At 48.5% G+C, this 24,088-nt stretch overlaps 1 long non-coding RNA gene across 1 annotated transcript; it reads right to left on the bottom strand.

Annotated features, from left to right (window-relative positions):
* Positions 1 to 10,762: 10,762 nt before the first annotated feature.
* LOC116216642 (uncharacterized) lies at positions 10,763 to 21,003 on the bottom strand. The gene is made up of 3 exons (XR_004159786.2): positions 20,854 to 21,003; positions 19,004 to 19,150; positions 10,763 to 18,798 (listed from the first exon to the last, which is right to left on the bottom strand). It is a non-coding gene; the product is annotated as an uncharacterized LOC116216642 (long non-coding RNA).
* Positions 21,004 to 24,088: the final 3,085 nt, after the last annotated feature.

Below are 24,088 nucleotides of genomic sequence, written 5' to 3'. Positions count from 1 at the left end.
AATTTGGCCAAAAAACTTGAGCTCGGGCTGTCTGGAATGATCTCCTTTCTCCCTCCTCCCGAACATTTCCATAATAACCGCGACTCGGGACCCTATTCGGGCCGTGCGCCTCCCGCGCCCCGCGCAGCCCCGACGCGGGCTGCATTCCCCGGGGGTGATGGGATGCAATCCGCCGAGAGCCGACAGGCACGTCCTGGATGTTAGGGACGCACTGCTCCTCAACGTGACAAGGCTGAGTTCGATCTACAATTGTATTTGAAAGGGCAATGAGCGGAAAGATCTCCCGTCATTAAAGCCTCCCTCTCCGCTCGCGCAATAACGAGACCCTTCATTTGCACACAAACGCTCGGGAAAAGAGCCGTAAAGTCCCGCACCGGCCCGACCGCGCCGCGGAGCGCCCGCGGGGAGTGGGCGGCGGTGCGGAGGTCCCAACGCGCCCATGTGACCGCGGTGACTTTTTACTTTAAATCTTGAATAAGACGTGAGTTGTAACAAGGGGATTTGCACTTACTCCGTGACCCCTGTAATTGGATTAAATATAGACCGAGACGTACAAAAACAGAGCGAGATTGACACCTGCCAACTGGACTTCCTTATGATTGATCGTGATGCTTCGTGCCGGCAACAATAATGAAATAAATTGTATGGATAAAGGCGCGCATTTGTCATTTCCGCGCGGGGCGAGGGGAAGGCAGCGCGAGGCAAGCTGCTCGCTGACAGACGGAGCGGCGCGCCGAGCTGCAGCGCCGTGCGCGGACCCCAGACGTTGACGAGACAAATTATAACTTGTCACAACCTCTTTAAATTCCGAACTTTTCAATTAACATATAGATTGCCGCCGCGCAAAAGTCCGCGCGGAACGGGAGGCGGCCGTCGGGGGCCGAGGGGCTGCGGCTCGGCTGTGCCCCTGCACCGCGGCCGCGGGGATCACCAGCAGCCTCCGCGCCTCCTCCGCCGCGGGGCTCTCCGGGGCCGGCCCTCGTCAGCCGCCGGTCCGGGCTCGGGCGGGTGCTGGGTCCCAGGTGCCGCCTGGTGCCCGTCGGGCAGCCCTTCCCACGGTGCGGGGCAGAAGTGTGCGGGTTGGGGCGCACCGTCGTGTCCCGGGCTTGGGGCAGCTCCCGGCCCGGCCCCGAACACTGCCCTGAGCTGGTGGTGCCCCGGGGGCATTGCGGGGGGCAATACCCGTGGGGCATTTCCTCCGTAGATTTTCTTTTCTTTGATTTTCTTTTCTTTGATTTTCTTTTCTTTTTTCTTTTCTTTTCTTTCCTTTTCTTTTTCTCTTTTTCTTTTTCTTTTTCTTTTTCTTTTTCTTTTTCTTTTTCTTTTTCTTTTTCTTTTTCTTTTTCTTTTTTTCTTTTTCCTCTCCTCTCCTCTCCTCTCCTCTCCTCTCCTCTCCTCTCCTCTCCTCTCCTCTCCTCTCCTCTCCTCTCCTCTCCTTTTTTTTCCTCTCCTCTCTCTTCTCTCCTTTTTATTTATTTATCTACCTATTTGTTTATTTTATTTCATTTCATTTTTCTTTTAATTCTTCTTCATATTCCGAGCCGGTTTCTGCTGGGCCCACGATGCCAAACGCAGAGCTGCGGCCCCACGGCTGCGGCCGGGCACAGGCTCAGGCAGCTCCGATCCGCAGAACCCCGCGTCCCAACCTGGGGCAAACCCCCTCCTCCGGCTCCGCGACCTTTCCGCGCGCTGTAATTACCGCCGAACTCGTTCCTCTAAATTAAATGCTGCTGTGATTTGAATCGGTGTAAAGCACGAAGCGAGTTCCATCGAATGAGCCGAGCCCGCCCGCTTTCCCCAGTGGCTGCATCCATTAACATTATAATCTCAAACACCATTTTTTATGTAACACCATTGTTAGTAAATCAACTCCTCAGGTCCACAGAGACGCTGACCCCTGGCAATTCAGCGAAAGTGTAATTATCTCCCCGAATCTCGGGCAGATTTAGGAGATTACATCGCAACTAACTCCATATCAATGCTAATGCCCCGGCTCCAGGTGCCGCTCGGCGCGGTGCGGCCCCGCTCCGCGGCACAAAGCGCAGCTCCGCGGCCGGGAGGGACGGGGAGCCCCCAAATTGCACCTATTTGTGCCACAAAACCTGGTCCGCGGATGGCAAAGTGAAACAAAGCGGCCATGCTAAATTAGCGTTAAATAAAGGGCACTTTAATGCTCGGTTACAGTCAACTGGTGTATATTTGATGGCTAATTGTCTATCAAAATTAAAGAGAAAAGAACAAATGATTCGTTATAAGAAGGTGTTAAAAGCTCCGACAAAGGCGCGTTTCACAGATATAATATCTGCGGACGGCGAATTGTCCGTTCGGGGCTCTTTTAACGTAGTGAAGGCCCGGGACTCCCGAGATATGAATAATGGGCACAAACGCACTCTTTTATTCTCAAAGAACCTCGCTGGGAGCGGAGGCTCCGACACAACCAAAGCCGAGAGTGCGGGCAGAGCCGGGCTGCGGCGGTCCCGACGGCAGCCGAGGGAAATGCGCTGAGAGGCACCGGATCGTTCTGGGCTTCGCGATCCGGGAAGGATCTCCGAGCCTTGGAGGTGGTGGGACGGGGACGAGCGGGTGCGGGGCGTTCGCGTTTGGTGCTTCTCGGATCCACTGGGGCAGGGAATGTCCGGGCCGGACAGAAGGGAGGGCGGAGAGAAGGAAAAGACACGGGAAAAAAACGGAATATATAAACAAATGAATGAATAATAAGAAGAAAAGAGTGGAAGGGGAGTGAGGGGGACGAAAAAGAAGAAATAAAGGGAAAAAGGAAAGAAGAATATGGGAAAGAGACAGAAAGAAAAACGGAAAAAAGGAAGAAAATGTAGGAAAAGGAAAGGAATAAAGTGAGAAAAGAAAGAAGAAAATTAGAAAGAGAAAGGGAGAAAAAGGAAGAAAACGTAGGAAAGGGAAAGAAAAAAGAAGAAAGGAAAAGAAAAGAAAATGGAAAAAAGAAGGAGAGGAAAGAAAGAAGAAAAGGAAGAAGGAAAAAAAGGGAAAACAGAAATAAAGAAAAAAAGGAGAGAAGAAAGAAGGAAGAAAAAAGGAAGGGAGGGAAAAGGGAAAAAGGAAGAAGAGAGAAGGAAAAAGAAAGAAAAAAGAAGAAAGAAAAAGGAAGGAAAAAAAAGTAATAGAAAAAAGAAGAAAAGAAATTAAAAAAAAAAAAAGGAGGGGAGGAAGGAGAGAAAAATTTGAAAGAAAAAAAAGTTAAAAAAAAAAAAAAAAAAAAAAAGGAAAGAAAAAGAACCCCAGCGTGGGCTGAAGTTCCCTCAGAGGGGCGGCGGGGAGCGGTCGGGCCGCAGCCCCGCAGAGGCAGCGGGGCGCGGGGCAGCGATGCGGGCGGAGCGGCAAACCGCCCGGAAAATGGACCCGCGGAGAGCGGGAGAACGCTGCTTTATCTCTGACAACTTGTGTCCTAAAGAAACTATCTTGAAGATAATTGAAATGATTACAATTCATTGCTGCATTACTTTGAATGTGAACAGTCAAATAATGAAATCTTCGTAATACAGCAAAAATTTAATTTACATTACACCACCGCTCGAGGTTTTCCTTTTTTTTTTTTTTTTTTTTTTTTTTCGAGCCCGGCTCCCCCCGACAGCTCCCGCACCGCCCCGCGCTCTGCTGCCTGATTCCCATTCTCGGGGCCATTCCCTTCCGGAGGCTCCAGGTGCGGGGTGAGGGGGGGTGGGGAGGTCTGGGGGCCGCCCCGGGGCTGTCGCACGGCCACCGCCGCCCTCTCAGCCGGGACAGGGGCTGCCCGCCCCCGAGCCCCGGCCCGGACCCCCCCCCCGACCCCTCCGGCCCTGAAGCAGAGTCCGAAGCGAACCGGGCTGTTCCCTCCGTGCAACGAACCGCTTCTAAAAAAAAGACCATCTGGTAATTGTCTTCCTTTAGATCTTCCCTTAATTATGCTTTTAATTAAAGATGGTTCAAGGCATTGGACCACATGAAGGGCAGTAATTACAAATTACATTACAAACCCAACAGATGTAGCTCTATCTGCTGGGAAAAAGGTACCGGAATAAAATTTGACTAAACTTTCGGATAAATTAATCCGCCGCCTTGAGAACAGAAGCACATTTTTTATTATGCAGACTCTAGCCAGGATTTAAGTTCTCTGTCATGATTGTTTTCATATTTCTTTGACATCTATTGATTTGGAGGCAGCTGCAAGGCTTTGTCACAAGAGAGAAGAGCAGTCACAATATATTAGCTTGATGGCATAACTCGAATATGAGTAGGAAGGATAGAAACATGACAGGGAGCCACGTGACCGAGCGATGGGTCTCCGACAAAATAAAGAAATTAATTTTTAATAAAAAGCTTTAAAAATACTGCAGCCAAGGCAAGGGGAACGGCAGCACTCGTTCGTTACCAACGGCTCCAACTCTCACCCACAGGCGGGGAGGAGACCCAGGCTGCTGGTCGAATGGAGCCGTGCAGGCAGCAGATAGGGCCAGCCCACCTTGGGCCCTGGCCCCATGGACAAGCTCATCCACAGCAGTGCTGAGCCCACCTCCAGCTCTGAATGCTCTGCTGCATTCTGCCAAAAATCCTGCAGTAAGCGGGCAGCGGGAGCCCAGAGAGTTTGAGCAGGTTTGGGCAAGGCAGCAGGATTTTCCCCTCTGGGAAAGGCTGACTCTGGGGTCAGCCTGGAGAGTGAGGATTCACGGGTCAGGTGTTCCATCGCATCATGGGGGAGAAATGAAGCTGGGATGCCCCCCTCCTTGCCCCATGTGAGCAAACGGACACACGGACACGCAGACATACAGACACACAAGCACACAAGCACACAGACACACGGACATGGCACCATGCTGTCCCCAGGACAGCCCCGCAGGCCCTGGCCCAGCTGCTCCCAGCCCCGCAGCACGCACACCCCGCGCACCGCCGCAGCCACACGTTCACACTTTCACACGTGCCCTGCTCATAGTGTCACATCTTTTTCGGTCGGATGTGCGCTAAGCGCTCTGCGGGCCCAATCCACCCTCTCACCGAAACCTCTGCGTGCCGGAGCAGCACAGGGCTGCTCTGTGCAGGGACAAAGTTGGGCAGGAGCCCCTCAACCCGGTGAGGCTGCAGCGCACGGCTGGGCAGTGCCAGCGGGTGTTGCGTGCCCCCAACGTGGGAGAGCTCACAGCTTCTCGGCTCTCGTTTGGTTTCAAAATGAACAGCCCCAATTATTTCCGCCTCTATTTGTTCCTTTTTTGGATCTGCGTTTTGCCACCGTTTCTTGCTTTATAAAAGTGAGCTCAGTGTCAAAAGTTTCAGAAGTTTTAAAGAAAGATTGTCTCCACGACGCATCATCACAGGGAGCAAAGGGTGAGGACGTACTCTCTCCAAATGTAAGATTTCCAGCAATCACTGGCAGTGTGCATGGTGATGCCCCATTCCTCACCAACACCGGTGCAGGCTGTGGTCCCATTGAGCAGGGCGCTGAGCAGGGCTGCAGGTTCAGAAGGCTCACTGCATTTGTACACCCACATACACAGACATGGCCTCACAGGACTCCCCGGCTCCCCCAGGAAGAGAATCTTTCTTTTTCAATAAGGACACACTTACCTGCTCGGAATCTTCTGCAGCACAAAGGGCTTTCAGAGAACTGACTCAACACACGCAGACGTAATAGGAGATGCAGCAGCACAGCAGTGTTTTTTCTCTGTACTGTTTGTGCCCACTCTTCCAATCAAGCTTTACTCACTGGCACTGAGAGACCAACACTCACTTCACACCAACACACCCTGAAGAAATACAGGCAATACCCATCACATGGGAACAGCGTATGGATTTGTCACTGTCCTCGGAGGAGTGAGAATCTCAAAATCAATGGCCAGATTGCTCTGATCCATACCTGCAGATGCCTCATCTGTGATAGACGCAGTATTGACAGCTCTTCATTGCACCGACCACCTCGGCCGGGTAATTGCTGCGCAGTGCAAGCAGTGTATGGGGAGCTGGAGCCCCAAAACAGAGCTGATGCAAACAGTGCTCTGCAGTGACAGACACGGCTGTGCTCGTTGCTTTCAGGCACAGCAGTCCTGAACCGAAGCAAACCCTGAAAACAGCAACGGTAAAGGGAGGAGAAATCAGCGAGGAAGAACAGGCGCTAAGGGTGGAAAGTGTAATGAAGGGATACCCAATATTGACAGATCACGTAGAGCAGAAGGAGATGGGGTAGAAAAATCAGTCGAATGCAGACAGAAATATGTCTGGCGGGGGGGGCACTGGGAATTTCCATTTGCTGCCAGAGCCTATGGATAAATGGAATGGAATAAAGGGAAGAGCCCCAATGCTGTCTCAAAATGTGATTTCCTGAGCTATTTTCATTACTGTCTGCAAAACATTATCAAAGTATTATCTGCAGAATGCAATGGGGAAGGGAGAAGATCAGTCTGGAAAGGTCTTGAAGCCATTAATAATTTCCTCTGGCAACAAGGAAACCTGCCCACACCTCCAGCGTTGGGAAGAGCAAACAGGCAACGAAATCCCCGCCGCGCTCTGCCTTGGAGCCAGGTTCTTAACTTTCCGATCACTTTTATTTCAGTTTCTTACAGTTCAGCAAAACGCAGCAGAGCTTGACAAATTCATTTTGCAAGAGAAAGTCTGCTGCAACTTGTTTGCCTTTTGTTTTCATAGTGTGGACGCAGAGAAGCGCATTCCTGGAAAAAACCCTAAAAATGATGTTAGCAGCTCCGTCAGGCTCAGGCTGGGGAGCAGCACTGGGTGCTGCCAACAGCCCATGTCCTGCTGTGCATCCACACAATTTGGGGCTCATGGGCTGCAGCACACTGTGCCGTGCTGTGCTATGCCATGGTGAGCCACGCTGTGCCGTGCAGCGCTGCTGCAGGTGCCAGCACTTTCCTAAGTAGGTCACATCAGCAACGAGTGCATATGTCATAAGATAAGGGTAAAAATCCAAGCAAAAAAGTACAGAAACCATCTGATCCCCAAACTCCACACCCCATGAATACTTAAACACCCTTGGATGTTCCTGGGTGAGAAGCTGTAGCCGCAGAAGAGCTAAGTGCACTTTTCCTCTAAAGCAGCGACTCAGGCGGTAGCTGGTGGCAGAGGCCAAGAGAAATAAGACCATGTCTGCAAGTTTGAGGAAAGCCTCAGAGTCACTCCATAATAATTTTACCTCCAATTTGCAGCTTCCTGTGCTAGAGGCACTGGGAGCAGAAGACGCAGTGTGGACGCAGATGTGGATGCAGATGTAAGGCTGCCAGGTAGCGGGGGAGCCAGGACACATCCTGCCCACACCGTGCCCACCCGCATTCACCCCTCACATGGAGCCTGCTGGGCTCCCCTTGCTCTCACTCCTGTACAGCACGCAGAGGCAGTGGCTGAAGCACCGCATTGTGCTCACCCGGCACCTTTCGCTCACCCACAATCTGTCATTGTGTGCGGTTTTATCGTGATTAAATCCCAGATGAACACACATGGGGAAAGTTCATCCAAACAGATGGGGAACAATGGGCGTTTGAAGGCTGGAGGGCAACAAGTGGTGCTTTCCAAGGGTAGCAAAGTTGGCATTAAATGCAGGCAATGCCTCCAGCAGCACAGGACCACGCTGCGTGCAGTGCTCGGGTGCGGGAGTGGCCAAGAATGGGATGAGAGAGCTTTATACTTTATTTGTGTCAGCAAGCGGCGTGTTTCTGCTCAAAATATAAATAGTGAATGCTTGCGCTAATGAAATGCTCTCTAATGGCAGCTGGGAGACTTTGCTTTTCCCCAGGTAGAAATGCTGGGAATTCAAATAACCAGCAAGTTTTGCAAATCGCAACCGCGTTTATAAGCTATAAACTGTGCAAAATGTGCTGGGCGCCTGAGGATTCTCAGACCCAGTTGCAGCTCACGTACAAATTCTTTTTTTTTGACCACAGCACAAAATGAAGGCAGCAGATGCTGATAGGAATCAGAGAGGGCAAAAAGCCTCTTAAAGCCTCATAGCTCCAAAGCCAGCCATGTCCTTCCCACGGGTTTGTTTTCCATTGTGACCAAAGTGGGGTAATGAATGGGCCAAGAACCTCCATGGGCAGACGGTGCGATCTGGACCACGAGGGTATTCTCTGAGAGTCCATATAAAGTAGAACACACAGATAATCCGTGGCCGGAGGAAACCTTCAGGCTGCCGCACACACCCCAAGAAGGCCTCGGCAACACGGGGTAAACAATTAACACAAATTTCAAATCACTGCACTGTCACCTTAATAGGCAGTGAAGTCAGCTACGATGGGCGTAATAGGATGAGACAGTTTAATTCTTGTTATGACATTAGCTGCAGCCTTGTAAAGCAGCTGAGAACGGCGCAGCAAGGGGCTTGCAGTCACTGCGGGCTGCGGGCCTGGACAGAGCAGGAGCAAATGGCACCCAGGCTCTGGAGTAACGCTGGGGATGCGTTCCGTCATCACACGCAGTGGGTACGCTGTTAGAAAGGTCGGTTACCAATAAAGCAGGGCCATTTTTCAGCAACGAGAGCAGCTGGGAGGCTGTGCACGGTATCACGTTGTATATCATAAACACACATATCCAGGAGGTGAACTGAACCAATTCTGTTTTCCCAGCATTAAGCTTCAAAAAATTAGAAATCACCCAGGCTTGAACCTCAGACAGACAGGTAATGAGCCATGACAGCCCTGCACTGGGATGCGCAGGAACGGGCAGGCCGGGCTGGGTGTCAGCCACAGGAACGCGCCTCAGCCCCAAATCTCCGAGCAATGCACCAAGTGCGAGCACGTCCCTGTGTGGGGTGGGCTGGGGTGGCTGCTCCTCAAGTGGAGCTGCAGGCTGGTTGGGAACGCAGCCCCGGGCTGGGGAACTGAACCAGCCGCTTTGGGGATGCTGTCGTGTTGTGTGATAGGGAGATGTGTTCACAAGTGGAGCTTTCTTTAGGTTGGGTATTAGGAACAATTAGGATGGATGTTAGGAAAAAATCTCTCCTAAGAAAGAGTGGTAATGCAGTGGCACAGGCTGCCCAGGGAGGTGGTGAAGTCACTATCCCTGGAGGTGTTCAAGACGTGGCACGGAGGGACGTGGTCAGCGGGCAAAGGTGTGGGTGGGTTGGGGCTGGACTGGATGATCTCAGAGGTCTTATCCAACCTTAACAATTCTAGGATTCTCCCATATTTTTGATACGTTGGAGTGGTTTTGCCCCCGCTTCATTTTGGGCAACTTGTTTTGGAAACAAGACTGAGCTGCCAAACTGCCATGTCATGAAGCACCTTAATTCTGCACGATGGGGTGGGATAATGTCTGGTTGGAGGATGGTGCTAGGCCTGCTCCCTGCCCACAGGATGTCTAACATGCAGGGCCTCACCGGCTGCTACTCTCCCCAATACTCATCTCCAGCTTTCTGGATCTCGCGATGCTAAATTCCTGATGCCAAACAGGGCTTTCATGCCTTTATATGGAATTACAAACCTGTCTTAAGCCTCAAAAGATGCTTTTATTGGAAAATCTCGACAGCTGCCAGCTTCCCTAAATCCCAAACTATCATTACACGTTTAGTTGCGGACGAGGGATTTTTCTGGACCTTCCCTCCTGACCCAACAATAAAGCCAACTTGGTCTGAGATTGAAGATTCATTTATCTCTCCTTGGCAATTATCTCTATTGCTGCCTGCAATCCTTCCCAATCTTTCTAAACAACATCCTGCTATTAAAGCCACTTGGCAAGCATTTAAAGCCCAGGATAAGTTAACCATGCACGAATATCCCACTCGGCGAAGGATCCGGCTATAAAAATAAACAGTTTGCATTTCGAAGGGCATGGTTCAGGACGGGCTTTCTTCATTTGTGAAGAGAGGTCATCATTGCTGACAATAAAATTATGTAGGACCTGATCCTCCCCCACTGAGCTCAACAGCAAAATCCCTCGTGGTTTCAATGGTGTTTTCTGAGGTCAGCTGCTGGGAAAGCCAACATTCCTCAAAGTTGCTGAAAATCTATAATTGGATATATTAAGAGGGCTTTCAAAGGGATGTCAGCTTTGGAGGCTTAGTGCACACCATGCTGCAGAGGGGATCCCCGCGCATCACCGGACCCATGCAGCCTCAGTGCTGCTTTGCAATCTGATCTCCTGCTGTGTCTGTGGGGCTGTTATCCTGCCCATCAACTAGCAGGTCATGCAACTCTCCTGTCACAGCACATAACTCTGGGAGGGGCATCCTGATGAACCTTGCTGCACCTTGCATGTCCATGTTTAGTAAAATGAAGTGCAGCGTGGTCCTTTGAGACGTGATTTGAAAGCATCCCCCAAAAGCAGGTTATTAACTCATGAGCTGAACTTCAAAGTGTTCTTACGCTCCTTTGGAAATGCTCACCAATAGCTTTTTGGGAGCTGGAAATCTTCCACTTATCCTTACACGGTGCTTTCCTGGCCCACAGGCAGCTTTCCCTTAGGCACTCAGATGGGAACGGGGCACTTGGTGTGGGCCCAGGAGTGGGAACACCAAGGAGTGCTCCAGCCATGCTGCAGACATCCTGTTGGAGAGCTTGGTGTCCTTCTTTTCCCTTTCACTTTGTCAGAGAAAACTGAAATTCAGCAGAAGCTGTGGAAATCACAGCAGAGAATCGCTAGTTTGCTGTGCTGCCTGAGATTCTAAATCAATATTTTAAATAAATAACATTAGAGTAACATTCACTTGTTGTCTGAACAAGACACCAGTCCCATCAGGGCAAATCAGAGCCGGTGACTTCTCCAGGTTACCTTCTGCAGCGTTCTGTGGGAAGCAGGAGATGGAATCATAGAATCATAGAATCACCAGGGTTGGAAAAGACCTAAAAGATCATCCAGTCCAACCGTTCACCTATTACCAATAGCTCTCACTAAACCATGTCCCTCAACACAACATCCAGTTGTGCTTACCAGTGAAATACCAGTGGTGCTTGACTGCACTTGTTTGTGAGACACCCAATTTATTCCCACTCTTTGTGGGGTGGTTGACAAAGAACTGACAGCCATTGGAGCTCACCCTGATACCTCGCAGAGGACCTTTAGTCTGGGAAAAGAGGTACTGGTGAGTTTTAGTCCAGGCAGCCTAATATCAATCATATCAACGTTCTGAGATGCTGCAAAGCCACAGCAATTGCAAGGAAACAGCCAGCCTGGTCCAGTGCCAAGCATGGCTCGAGGCTGAGATACCCGCAGAACCTGCAGGTGAGCACAAACGCCTTGGGGTGGTGCTCACCTGGACAAACAGCAGCTGTCTGTCCCTGTGCGGCGCTGGTGGGATGGATGGGGATGGTACCGCTCCCTCGGCCAGCTCCCAATTTCCCTCATTACCTGCCCTAAGCTTCTCTCAGAGATAAGAGGTCCTTGTGCAAAGCCACTAATTTAATCCCAGCAAAGGAGAGAATAAGTCTGGATGCAAAAGGCTGGTGGGATTTTGACAAGATGCACGCCGGGGTTGGGCAACTAGTCTTAATTAGGCCATCTTTGTTTACATTTGATGTTTATCAGCTAATTGGCATGGCAAGGTGTGAGTCACACTGCTTCCCTCTGGCATCAAATCCATTTGCGGGAGAAAAACTGGGAGAACAAATTATCCCAATTATAGGACACCCCACTGTGCTAATTGCCATCCCAGGGAGGCAGAGCCTCGCACCACTGCCGTGACTGCGCTGCTCCCACCCAGCCCTGCACCCCCAGGCCCGCGCTTTGCTGCCCAGTCCCCTCTGCCACTGCTCTCAGGTGGGGGCTGCCTCCTCCATCTTTTCCCCTTTACTTATTCTGCCTTGGTGAGGCCACACAGATCACAAGAGACACGTCCTCGTGCCTCCGACATTGCAGAGCTCATCAGATCAGAGCTGTGCTGTGTGTGCTGTGATGGGGCTGGACTTCACCCTCACTATTGAGGCTCCCAGGCAGCGTTCAGACCTGCCTGGGCTCTTCCTTTAAAAATGCTTTTGGATCGTCAGCAAACAGCCTGATGCCCTGATCTGTCCTCCCCTTCTTTAGCACTTGACTGCTGTGATTCTGTGCGTTCCACGCTCTATAAAACTCCACCTTCCTTTCTCTGCCTCCTTCTCTCCCCACCCTCCGGGATGATGCTGTGCCCTCATACCCTTTCAGTCCCTATAGCCTTTCCCCCATACACGAAGGTTCCAATGCGCAGGAATGTTTCTTGGCTGCCCTTGAGTTGAATGATGATCCTGGAGGCTTGGAAAAGCCACAAAGCTCAATGCTCTCTGTCTCCCTGTGTCTCTCTTGTCTTCCCTTCTTAGTAGGGGTAACAGATGGCTGAGGCTTTCACCAACAGTCCCGAACACATTGTCACTCCCAACTGAAAGTGAAATATTCAGTGGCATTTAAATTAAATAGACTCTAATGCTTCAGTAATATTAATTACGGTTTCATTCATCCCTGGCCTAATAAATCAACACATAAAGATAGGATGATCCCGTGGCTGGCAGCAAAGCAGGGCTATTCTGTCCTTTGTAAGGTTATGCACACAAAGCCCCCATTCTTACGGGGACATGATGGCCCCTCCAAACATCTGTGCTCAGCACCACTTGAGGAGAAGCCAAAGTGGTAACATTTAAACTTTTCTTGTCCAATTTGTCCACGCATCGGGGCTCAATTCAACAAGAACTTTCAGGGAAAATTATAAAAAAAACGTGTTAAGTGGGCGAAAACTTCCCCCTGCCTGCACTGCGGGCGAGCAGATTTATTCCAGCTGCGCTGCCCAGAGCTGTGTGCTTCTTACCCCAGCCCCACATCCAGGCTCAGGGCACACAGGTGCTATGAGAAAACTTTGCCTAAAGGTGACATTTTGCTGGCTGGGGAGGCCCATGGGCTACAGTTTTTCACACAATTTTTTTTATTTTCATTTTTTTTGTGTATGCATACCACAGGGGAAATAGACTCTGCACTTCACCAACAACAGGTTTTTTCCCCCTCACCGCTATACATATGTAAAAGGAGGCTAATAAAACGGCTGAATAAAAGATCTCTGCTAGTAAATCTTCCACAGACAAAACCCTCCACTTGTGACGCTTCAAAGCTGCCCAGAGCTACCAGTTTAGCCCAAAAGTCCCAACTCAGTGCCGCTGATTGGAAAATAAAAAGCCCTGTGCATAAAAACTTCACTCCAATTGTTATGCAGTGAATGCAGCGTTTACATACAGCAGCTTTACTTGACCAAGTGACTCCCGAGGACTGCAGTGAAAAGCTGGTCGCGATGCAGCTTGGCTCCTCCGGGAAGGCCCTTCTAGAGGAGCTTTGTAAGGAATAAAGGAAGTCAGGATGAGAAATCAATGCCCTGTCTTGTAAGGGCATCACTGAAATCTGGACCAGTTTTAAAACAAAATGCAATGGCAAAACAAGCCACAGAGCTGCAGGGCGAAGCGGTGGGACAGCAAGGTTCGGCAGCAGCCTGGGACAGGATGCAGAGGGGCTCACTCTGCGCTCCTCTGAGGGTTCCCCATGGAGCCAGGGGCCAATGGGGCTGGAAGTGCTTTGGCACAGTCGGGGGGGGCAGTTTCAGCTCAACAGATCCCTGTGGGATGGGGATGGCAGCGTGCCTGGCCATGGGTGTTTCCTTCCCATGCTTTGGTAGAGCAAAAAGCTGGGTCACCCAGCTGGTGTAGGGGGGTGAGGGGGGCACTGGCACTCTGTCACTGGAACTAGGCTCCCTTCTGCCTCCTCACCTCCAAATGGGCACAAGGTCACTTACGCACTGCTCTGAAGGCCTGAGAGAAGGCTAGGCAGCCTCGGGCAGAGCCCCCTAAGTGGGAAGGGAAGGACAGGGCTGTGCTGCGGGCAGAGGGCTGGGGGAGCCTGGCAGGGAGCCGCAGCTGCTGCTCCCCCCAGGGCTTGTCCCTTCCCCATTGGGCCTCACTGCCCCCACCAGCCCATGCTTCAAGCCATCCTGGGAGCTGCTGGCGGCCCTCAGTGTTCCAGCTGGTCCGAGCCCACCGCAGCAGCTGAGCGAGGAGCACCCGCTCCTCTGCACGTCCTAGTTCCCATCAGCTGGCTGGGGCCGTTGGAACAGACAGCCAGAGCACATGTTGCTCCAGCCCTGCCGTACCCAGGCTTCCAACTGAGGAGCTTGGGGTAAAAACTGGGGCAAGAGCTGCCTGGGGATGTCAGGGTGCTCCTTCTCTGCCATTCACAGAAATCTCAAATGATTCCCTTTTGATTCCTAGTTTGGAAAAATATTTAATGTTTCCAGACTCAACAACTAGCATCTGTTAGTGCAAACCAACCTTTCGTCCCACTCATTTCCAGAAATGTATTTCCTGTGGGTTTCAGGTGCTCACAGGTGATGAAGGGGTTCCGACACTATCTGCCCAGAGCAATGCCACTTACAGCACTGGGAGCTGCTCCATTGACCAGAGGATGGATCCTCTCTCTGGGTTGTGTAGAGATAACAAACTTGCTAAAACCAGCATCCCTTCCTCCAGGCTACATGAACTCTGAACTATACCTCCATAGCCTCTCTACAGACAAGCATGCTCTCCTTGAGAAGACTGAAGATACACACTCCACCAAGTATTTTCAAACCACGAGATGCGTTTGAATGAATGATGTTGTTAAAACCTTGATAAAAATTACCAAAATCCCCTAATCAAGGAGGTGTTTGCCGTTCACAGAAAAGAAGCAAAACACAAAGTTCACCCTTCCTTTCCCAAGCAGAGGCCAGCAGACGTATTTCAGTAAATCAAGAATCTGCATTTTGGGGCCATTAGTGCTGGTTATGATTCCCAAAAGTACAACATGCCATGTTAAGCCCCTACTGCCTGTCCTCGGACATAAACCTTACACAACCTGCTATGGGCTAACGTGAGAATAAGTTGGAAAGCAATATGAGAATGGCAGAGATGAGCAGAGAACATTCCACTGGATTTATCTCAAGATGCAATTTGTTAACATTTTTTTTCTTCGTTGCTCAAAACATTCCCTGGTAGTTATTTTTAGTAGTGACATATATGTTTCCTAGTAAGACATTTTGCATTTAATAGTAATAAGAAATAACATTATCTACTTTTTATGATTGAGGATGAAGGAGTCTATTCTAATAGCTTCAGTTGTCAACACAAGGTCCTTCGGTACTACATTTCTAGGCCTCCCTGTTGTAAAAGAACATGCCTATGTAGATATTATTAATTTATCACTGCACAAAACAAAGTTTATGAACACTTAATATTTAATGTACTGTGAATTTAATAATAAAAAATTAAGACCCTACCTTACATCATTTTTTAACTATCTGATTTTTATTCTTCTCATTAGCTCTTTATGGATCTATTCTGAGCCATGGCTTGGGCTTAAAAGCAGTCAGTTGCATAGGCTGAAGGGTAAATACTTCCTCTCTAGCCTAGCTGAACACAGAGACAACACCATGATGAAATTAAGCACTACGACATTTCTATCATGCATGGAACACAGGGACATAAATATAAATACAAACCTGTAGTGCAATTAGAGCAGCCACCTACACAAACTGAAGACATGGGTCTTCCTGCCTAGTGAGGACATCAGGCAGGCGGGATTTTCTTCCACAAAGGTTTGATGCTTCTGTGTTTACAATTTGCCAGTTTTCTAGCTTCTCTAAGGGCTTATGCCACTTCTGTCTGTCTGAGCAGCTTCTTGCATAAATGTGAAGAATAATAAAGTAGATCTCTACAGCAAAAAAATTAACAGATCTTCCTTGTTACTGTGATTTTGGTTTCCCCAGCACAGCCTGACAGATCTTGTCGTTACCTGCAATCCCTCTGGGTGTTCGAAATAAGGCAGGCTGGGGGCTTCAACTCATGAACATGCCTTTTGGTTCCAGAGGCAATGCCTGGCTCAATCCCGGCTAAGGATCTCACTCTGTTATGTCTCAACACACATATGCTTATGGTATATGATTCTGCTCCTACAGTAGGATTCATTCTAGATTTCAAGTACAGAACATGACTCATACCCCTTTCTTTCTTTACATTTGTATTATCTAGCCTAGCTGTTGAGGGTTTAGTCAGAAGAATAATTAATGTTTAGTTGATAACCTGAATCCCAACAGCTCATCTCAGACAATGTTCCTTGACAGCAAATCCTGCACCACAGAGATTAAGGGACAAATTTGCAAACGTCAGAAGGCAAGGACTGTGTGCAGAAATGCAGCACATTCACTAGCACACCCCATCCACGCTGCCCTGCACTGCTGCATCACATCTGTAAGAAATCCACGCTGCACCAGCAGCAACACAGCCACGATTTGGCATGGCTGTATATAGCGGTCACATATTTAGCAATGTGGATGGCCAAGTATGTATTTAGCTGGACATTTGTACATGCAAATATCCAACTTGCACATCCAACATGTGTGTGCCTCTCAGGGTATTCACGTCCCACAACCCAAAGCAGTAGAGCTGGAACACAATTAGAGAAGCAGTAACTGAAACAAAAATAGAGAAGCCCTCATCTTGTTAAAAACCTGGCACCGATCTCACTTTTTTCCAAATGAGACAGAAGGCAAATATTCTCCAACAAAAGATAAACAACGAATAACAGAACTGGAATATTGTATAATCAATGGATATACAGATGGCATATATATATCCAAGAGCTTGGCTAATATAATTTATATTGGAGTAATGAGAGAAAGTCACTCACCCTGTCCTGGGCTCACAAGATGAACTCCAATGGAGCGGATTCCAGAAAGATCCTTCCCCACTGGCAGTCAGCTCTTACATGGGTCTAGGAGAGGTGCAGCCAGGCTCCACCCCTTCCTGCAGCACAGATGATTTGCCTTCACCTGTGCTCCCCTGGCTGACTCACTGCTCGCCTCAGGTGATCAATCAGAGGTTCAGGCCTTGATTCAGCAGCCCCATACAAATGTTAATATGCCTGACTATGGGAAAGAAGCAAGATGAGACAGAAAAAGAAAACCAGCAGCAGAGCTCATGTCTTGCCCATGATCAGTCGAAGCAAAGTGTGCTGCTAGGGCTGCCCCTGGAAAGGAATGTGCATGGGGAAGAAAGGAGAGGTGACACTATCCAAGAAAAGGAAACTTGGAAAACTACCAGGAAGAGATTTGGAGTAGGAAAAACAAATCATTAGGAATGGAAGAAAAAAGGAGAAACAGGGCCTGAAAACCCCTGCATGTCCCTGGACCCACTTTGGAAGAAAGGAGAGGAAGGAGATTTGTTTCTTCCACTGAAAATTGAATCTGATGCGCTGGTCAGTGAATGACAGCTGAAGCTCAGCTACCTCTTGCCTTCAGCCAACTCCCCCCCAGGACAACACCCTGGATTTGGGGGCAGAGGGCAGGCTGCAGGGTGCAAGAGGAGGAAAGGGAGATCTATGTGACTTTGAACTTGGAGGAGTCCCATATTTGGGATCTGTCCTGTTTTCTTTGTGTGTGTGTGTACCTAGAAAATGGCCAACATGTAGCATCTGAATGCAGCAGTTCCCAAGATGTTTTTGCAGGACAGTGGGTGGTAGATGTCAATGTAGCACCACAGATGCTTCAGCCCAGAGGAAATCAGGAACTATACCCCTTCCCGTGGTGCTGGGGGTGGGTGCAGAGTGGTACCTCTTGCCTGCCATTCCTGTTGGCCCAGAGGTACCTTGCTGCTCCAGCATCTCAACAGCAGCACAGCAGCTACCTGAGGAAGATGATTTCAGGGAATAAATAGACTTGGTGGCAATGCGACACTATGGTGGCTGTCATCACCTGGATGTCACAAACCATCCACCACCATATCACACCACTGGTCCCTGCTCCGTTCCTCGCTGTTGCTCTGCATGCCTCCTGTGCAGCCCTGCCAGGGAAACATCCTCACAGGTCAGGGCTGGTGTGAAAAGGGGTTTTCTTCTCGCAGTCTGTGTGCTGCAAAAGAAAATTATTCTATTCCTCCCCTCCCCTCTCCAGGCAACAGACAGCCCCTTGCAAACTTGTCACTGACCTTTTTGTTACAGGTGGCTCTCAGTGCAACACCTAGGGGACAGAGTTGCAAAATGCCACTAGGTAAAAACCTCTAGAACAGCAAACGGCTCCACCAAATACAAAGAATTGTACCTTGACTCACTCATTGAAATAAATGAGAGCACCAGTTGTTTTTTTTTGTTTTCTCACGCTCTTCTTTTTGGAGCTTAGGTCAGAGGCAGTAAATGACCACACTGCTTGAAACACAGAACAACACCATGCTCCAGAGCCTTCCTGCTCACTGAGGCTTAGACCACGACTGATCAGCTACACGGGTTGCTCTGAGCGTGGCTAGCCGTCCCCCAGCTTGATGTTTTACTGCTTCACAGCCCTCTGTGTAACTGCATGAGTATCTAACCTTCCTCCCAGGCAATAAACATCCTATCACAGATACAAGAGGACACACAAAACCTTGATGTAAGGACTAAAGACCAAAGGTCAAGTGTCCTCAGCAAGTGCCTGTCCCTTGAAACCATCGTGATTAAAGTGCTGCCATATGAAATTTTGGAATACATGTGTGTAACTGCTTCCTGCAAGCGTCTGTTAAAAATCAAGCTGAATCCTTTAATTGCAAGGTTGGTGAAAGCTGCTTTGTAATTTGCAGAGGGTTTGTGTAATGCATGTACATATTTAGTGAGGGGTAATGAACCTTCCTTCACCTCCCATCCAACGAAGCATTAGCACCACCAGTTGGTCATCGAGCCTGAATAACACTCAGTCCAAAGTGCAGCAACAACACAAGAGCTTTGTTTGGGCTCTCAAGAGCAATGTGTTGTGTCATCCAGATGTACTGCTTAGTTGACCTGAAGTCGAGGCAAGTCACGTTAAAATCGCGTAGGTGCATTTTTTCCTGGGTTTGTTGGCTGCTCCAGCTTGAAATTTAAAACACGCCAGTTAGAGAATCAGGAAACTTTGAAGGGCCTATCTGCTCTTCCCTGCTATTACAGATTGAATAAACAGGAATTGTTTTCCTTTTTCCTGCTTCTCTGCCTCTGCTTCTCTCTTCCCCTTTAGTTGTTCATGGACAGCATGCAGGCATTTCACAGTACTTGCAGAGATTTCAAGTCTCATTCTTACCTGTGCTAAGGCTCCTGGCATTGCCTTGGGGTTGTGCATGAAGTACCTTTATATCTGCTTTGCACATCTTTCTGGTCATGAGCGCAATCCAAGAAAGTCCTAAAGGAGAACCAGGATCACCACATCTGCAGTGTTTTGAGCTCTAAACTAATGAAGAAAGAGAGAAGTGTAAAAGCGTACATACAAATATGACCACAAAACAAAGATGGAGTTATCTGGGCTGGCTGAGATGGAGAAAGGGTGGCAACCAACACTCAGCAAGGCACAATTCCTCCTAATAAACAAAACAGAGTGTCAGTTCAGTGCATACAAGGAGGGAAATTCTATAATGCGTCCCCTTACAAATAAAGCCATCATAGGCCCCCAAGCACTGACATTAGTATCCAGCCCATGGCACCAGGTGGATCAGTATGTGGTGGTGCCCTGCTGCATCTCATCTGGCTCCTTTCAGCTCGTGACCCTGCTGCCCTCCCTGCTTGGGATGGTGCCTGGTGGTGGCATCTGAGGCTGTACAGGCTAATGCACTACACGAAGGATTGTCTCTCTCAAAACCAGTATGTCTAACAAAAAGCAACGCCATGGGCATTTTGAGTTGTAAATATTTTTTAATTAATCTTGATCACAGGTGAGTTCAAGAATCTCAGTGATACCTGTGGCCTCCCTATACCACCTAATAGCGAACAAGAGATGGCCCGTGCCAGCCCAGGACACTACCATCACTTTGAAGGACCCCTGAAAGACAAAGGCCTAGGTGAGCCAGGTAGGTGAGAGAAGGACAAAAGGACAAGGAATCTGCTTTTCCTATCAGAAAAGTTCTTTGTGGCACACCTGCTGCTTGCTTTATGAAATACTCCCCATGTTCACGCTTGATACACTTGTACAAATAAATATACCACAACACCTTTTTTGTTTCCTCCTTGAATTTGCTTTCACATTCCCTCCTTCCTCAGTTGAAACGAGTTCTGATTCGAGGACATTCCCACGAAAACATATAATAGCTGAACCAAAATCATCTTGGATGCCTTCACCTTGTAAGATATTGTCAGTAGTCAAAATGTACAGCAAAATACTACTGTTCTCAGCATGACGTTGTGTCTGATGCTGGCACAAAATCTACCCAAAAAGAGGAGTTTGCTCATGGGAGCAACACCAGAGTTCCTAATCCAAGCAAACACTGGCAGCGTTTAAGCCCTGCCTCTGCACTAAGTACGGGGTTTGTAAAGATTTTCTTTCGAGAGCTTATTAAAATTGAAAAATTATGCAGCCCATTGCCAAGTTGTTTCTCCCAGGTTGTACAGTGCTCAGATAGCATATCATTTCCGTAGCTGAGCTCTCGGCCACGCAGGCTGTTCCTGTGAAGAGGCTGGGCAATCTTCAGTGCCGTGCCGTGCTCAGAAGTGCCGCTCAGACTGTAAATATTATATGCTGCTGCAAGAACATTTGAATGGTAATACTCAAGCAATTACTTTCCTTTCAAGATCATTAAACACAAATCTGACTTGTATTTTAATAGGACTGCCAATGTATTTAATGGGGGGCAGTAAAGGGTAGTTTTTTTCTAATGGATGAATGTTTATATTATTATCCACTCTGAGAGAGCACATTAGGAGCAGACCGGATAACGCTCATGTGTTTTGCCTCGGTCCTTTTTGCCCAGTATTCATTTTTTTCCCCTCAGTTTTGCATCTTACAATCTTATGGCAAAACTGCATCCACAGTAAAATCCACCACTACACTCTGCTTATTAGATACAAAAGGTCACAGAGACACTTTCCCTCCCTGCCAACTTCAGGGAAGGTTTTGGATGTACTTCAGTGCAAGTGTAGCTCCATACTGCATGGTGCTCCTACCTGCTCTGCATCCAGGATGGAAAGACACATTTCTGTCAGCTCAGTGCTTCCTTGTAAGCGTGCATCCAGCCATGGAGGTTTGCTGGTTGAACTTGCATTCAGAGAGCCACCTGTACGCCCACTACGATGTTTTGGGTGTAAAACTTGATGTCTCCCTGGGAAGTAACAACAGGCAGGAGTTACTACAAGGATACCAGGCAGAATTTGGTAGAGTTTATAGGTGTTCACTGTAAATGTTGTGATAAATAACATCAGGAACATCAGGAAGGTGGCTTTAAATCCAGAGCTCATTGAAAGAAGCTTAAGAGTCAAAAGACAAAGCAATGGAGAAGGCTTTACATTACTTTCCATTCCAATGAATGGCAGCAAAGTCCAACCAGGAATCACTGCAGGATTGCGTTTACAACCAGGACTTGCCACGGTAATAAACAGAGTGATAATGGTAGGAGCTTTGAATGGTTCCTAAGAGTTGTAAGCAGTAATAATGCAGATGAACGCTGCCAACAAACTGCCTCACCCGAAAGCTGGAGAAACCCCATTGCATCGACATACTTCACTTTGCCATTGGCATGGAGTGGCTCTGCTACAGCAGCAGAACCTGCTTGCCAAGAGCTTCTCCCAGGCTTTTTTCAGCAAAGCCCCCCCTTAGAGGCACCACACACCTGCAAGGGCAGCCAAACATGTGGAGCACCATGTACAGAATAGAGATCATTCTCAGAGATGAGTACAAATCCAGATCTCTCCTCAGAGAGGTACTGTAGACCCATAGTTGCTGCATTTGGGACTATTATTATAGAAAACTGTTGACATTTTCTGTGTTAAGGACACTTATATGGAATTCATGGATAATTTAGTCCTGTTGGCTTGAAGAAATAGTTTGATATACTCTTTAAATAAGCACATAAAGAGACTGATGTATGTTGTCTATGGGTTCAGATGTTCTGAAAAGTGACATTTCTGTATGGCAAAGAATAAGGCTTAAAAGGGGATATTATTTATAAAAGCACCAGCATGCACAAGCAGTGTTTATTTACCATTTAAATGCCTCATTTCTGTTCTGGCTGTCTGTGCTATAATTTGCACAGGCACTTAAACTTGAGTATAAATAAATGCACAGAAGTAGCGTTTATGAGGAGTTAAGATGAGGAAATCAAGCACTAAAAGATGGAGGCTGCTCCCGCACCGCCGTTCAGCCATCTTACCACCTTTGGCTTCTGCTGAGGTCTCCTCTAGAAGCAAGCACGAAGCCATCCATGCTTGAAGGGCTTGCTCAAGCTGCCAGGCTGAAGATGTGGCTGCAGTTCAGAGAGCCAAGCCCTGGCTGGCATTTCATCCCTACGCATGGGAAAATGCAAGGGAAGGCTGCAAAGAGAGATCTGGTGCAACTTGCCAAGACTCTCAGGTTGGGAACATCTTCCTCACCTCATCTGTGGGCAAACTGAGACCTGCTCCAGCAGAGGAAAGAAAGACACCCACCCTTAACTTAATGTGTCTATTAGACGGGTTGGAGAAGTTGTGCCTTTTCCTCACGTTACAGCAAACCTCTCCCTTGATCTCACGAGAACAGGCAGTAGGAAGAGAAATGGGTGTAAGGACAGGTTACGCCACTTATTTTAACACGTCTGTTCTGTGTCAGTCAACGGGGAAAGTGCCCTCCCTAACCTGACCTCCTCCACCACTCTGGCACGGATTACTTGTGCAGCACAGCCATACTACCTCCTGCCTTTGGCAAACACGGGCCAGTGGCAGCAGCCTGCAGGGGAGGTGGCAGCAAGATGCTGGGCAGGAGGAGCCCTTCACACCCCTCATGGAACACACAGCCTCTCCAGAGAGTCCTGTGAAGCACTGCCAGATGGAACGAGATGGAGCTGAGCGTGCACCAACATCTGGCAGGGCAGAGACCTTCAGTCTCGGGTGATGTTTCTGTGCTCAGAGGCAGCCATGTTTAGAAAGTTCCACCTTCTTTGCTTCTGCTTTGATTGCATCCAGGAACAAAGCCTGTGAGCAGCAAGGTGCCCGAAGGGGACTATGCTGACATGGAGAGGAGATGCTGTTTGTGGTCTGCCTCGGTAGAAAAAGCAGGGATCACAAAGCATCAGTGCTGTACTGCTCGCTGGGACTCCTCGATGAGGAGGCATGCTTATCTTCCCTAGATCATGTACTAAGATCAGTACAGCATTACCCAACTTATATACTGCCAATGCAAATGCATTATCCTGCATCTCGCTTCACTGCAGGGAATTCTAACAACACAAAGCTGCTCGTTTCGCAACTGTGAGACCATACCTCTTCCTGCACGGAGCCAAGTGGCATGGAGCAGCACGTGGGCAGCCTGCAGGGTTACAGCAGGCAGCAGTGTTGAGCTCCCTGCTGCTGCATGGGGACCTGCATTCCACACAGCATGGGTTGCAAAACTCCCAGAGCTCTCACGGCCCTGGTCCTGCCCATGAACTGCATTGTGAAATCTGTGTGTGTCACTCCTTGGCCAGCTCCTGCTAGCTGTCACAATTGCAAGGTATTTAAGAGGGAAAGATAAATCGTCTTTAATGATCAATGGGAAATACCAGGTTATTATTCCTCCCTTGCTTCCCTAACAATCTTCAAGCTTTGCCCACAGCAGTGCGTTTGTTCTCGGTCATATTTTGATTTACTGACAGTGGGCTTTGGGAACAGCCCCCATCATTACTGACAGCCATGGTAAGTAGCCTATTGACTTCAGTAGGTGGGGAATTTCACCCCTTCTATGCGCATGTGTGTATATGAGTGCCTTTTGAAAAGCACTAGGCATACATTAATGCTAATAACTAAGACCGCTGTTCCTTTGCCTGTGTCTGATAGGCAGCAGGCAGAGTGTGAACTGCTCTATGTATCAATTAAATGAAAAATAAATAATAGGGAGAAAGTAATATCTTTAACAGTGTATTCACTGGCACATACATATTTATTAGATTGCAAACGTAATGCTGCTCATATTGTTTATGTTCATCGTGAAGCCCTAGAGTCATTTATGGTATCATGATTTAAATTATGAAAGTCAGATGCAGTAGCATGGCCATATTCCTCAAAGCAGGCTTGCTGAGAAAGTCCTGCTTTTTATTTTTGATTTCTTGCACACATTTGATCCATTACTGGTGCGAATCTTGCATGGAACACCATTCCAATCTAAGAGAACAAAACCAATTTCTAGGCTTTATTTTCAGATTGCCACATCCCATCTTTAAAAACAAGCCAAGTG

Source organism: Meleagris gallopavo, chromosome 5, assembly GCF_905368555.1.
Source record: "Meleagris gallopavo chromosome 5, MGAL_WU_HG_1.1, whole genome shotgun sequence".
Taxonomy (NCBI): Eukaryota; Metazoa; Chordata; class Aves; order Galliformes; family Phasianidae; genus Meleagris; species Meleagris gallopavo.
Note: the sequence above shows the minus strand (reverse complement) of the source record. Positions and strands in the feature narration are given on the sequence as shown.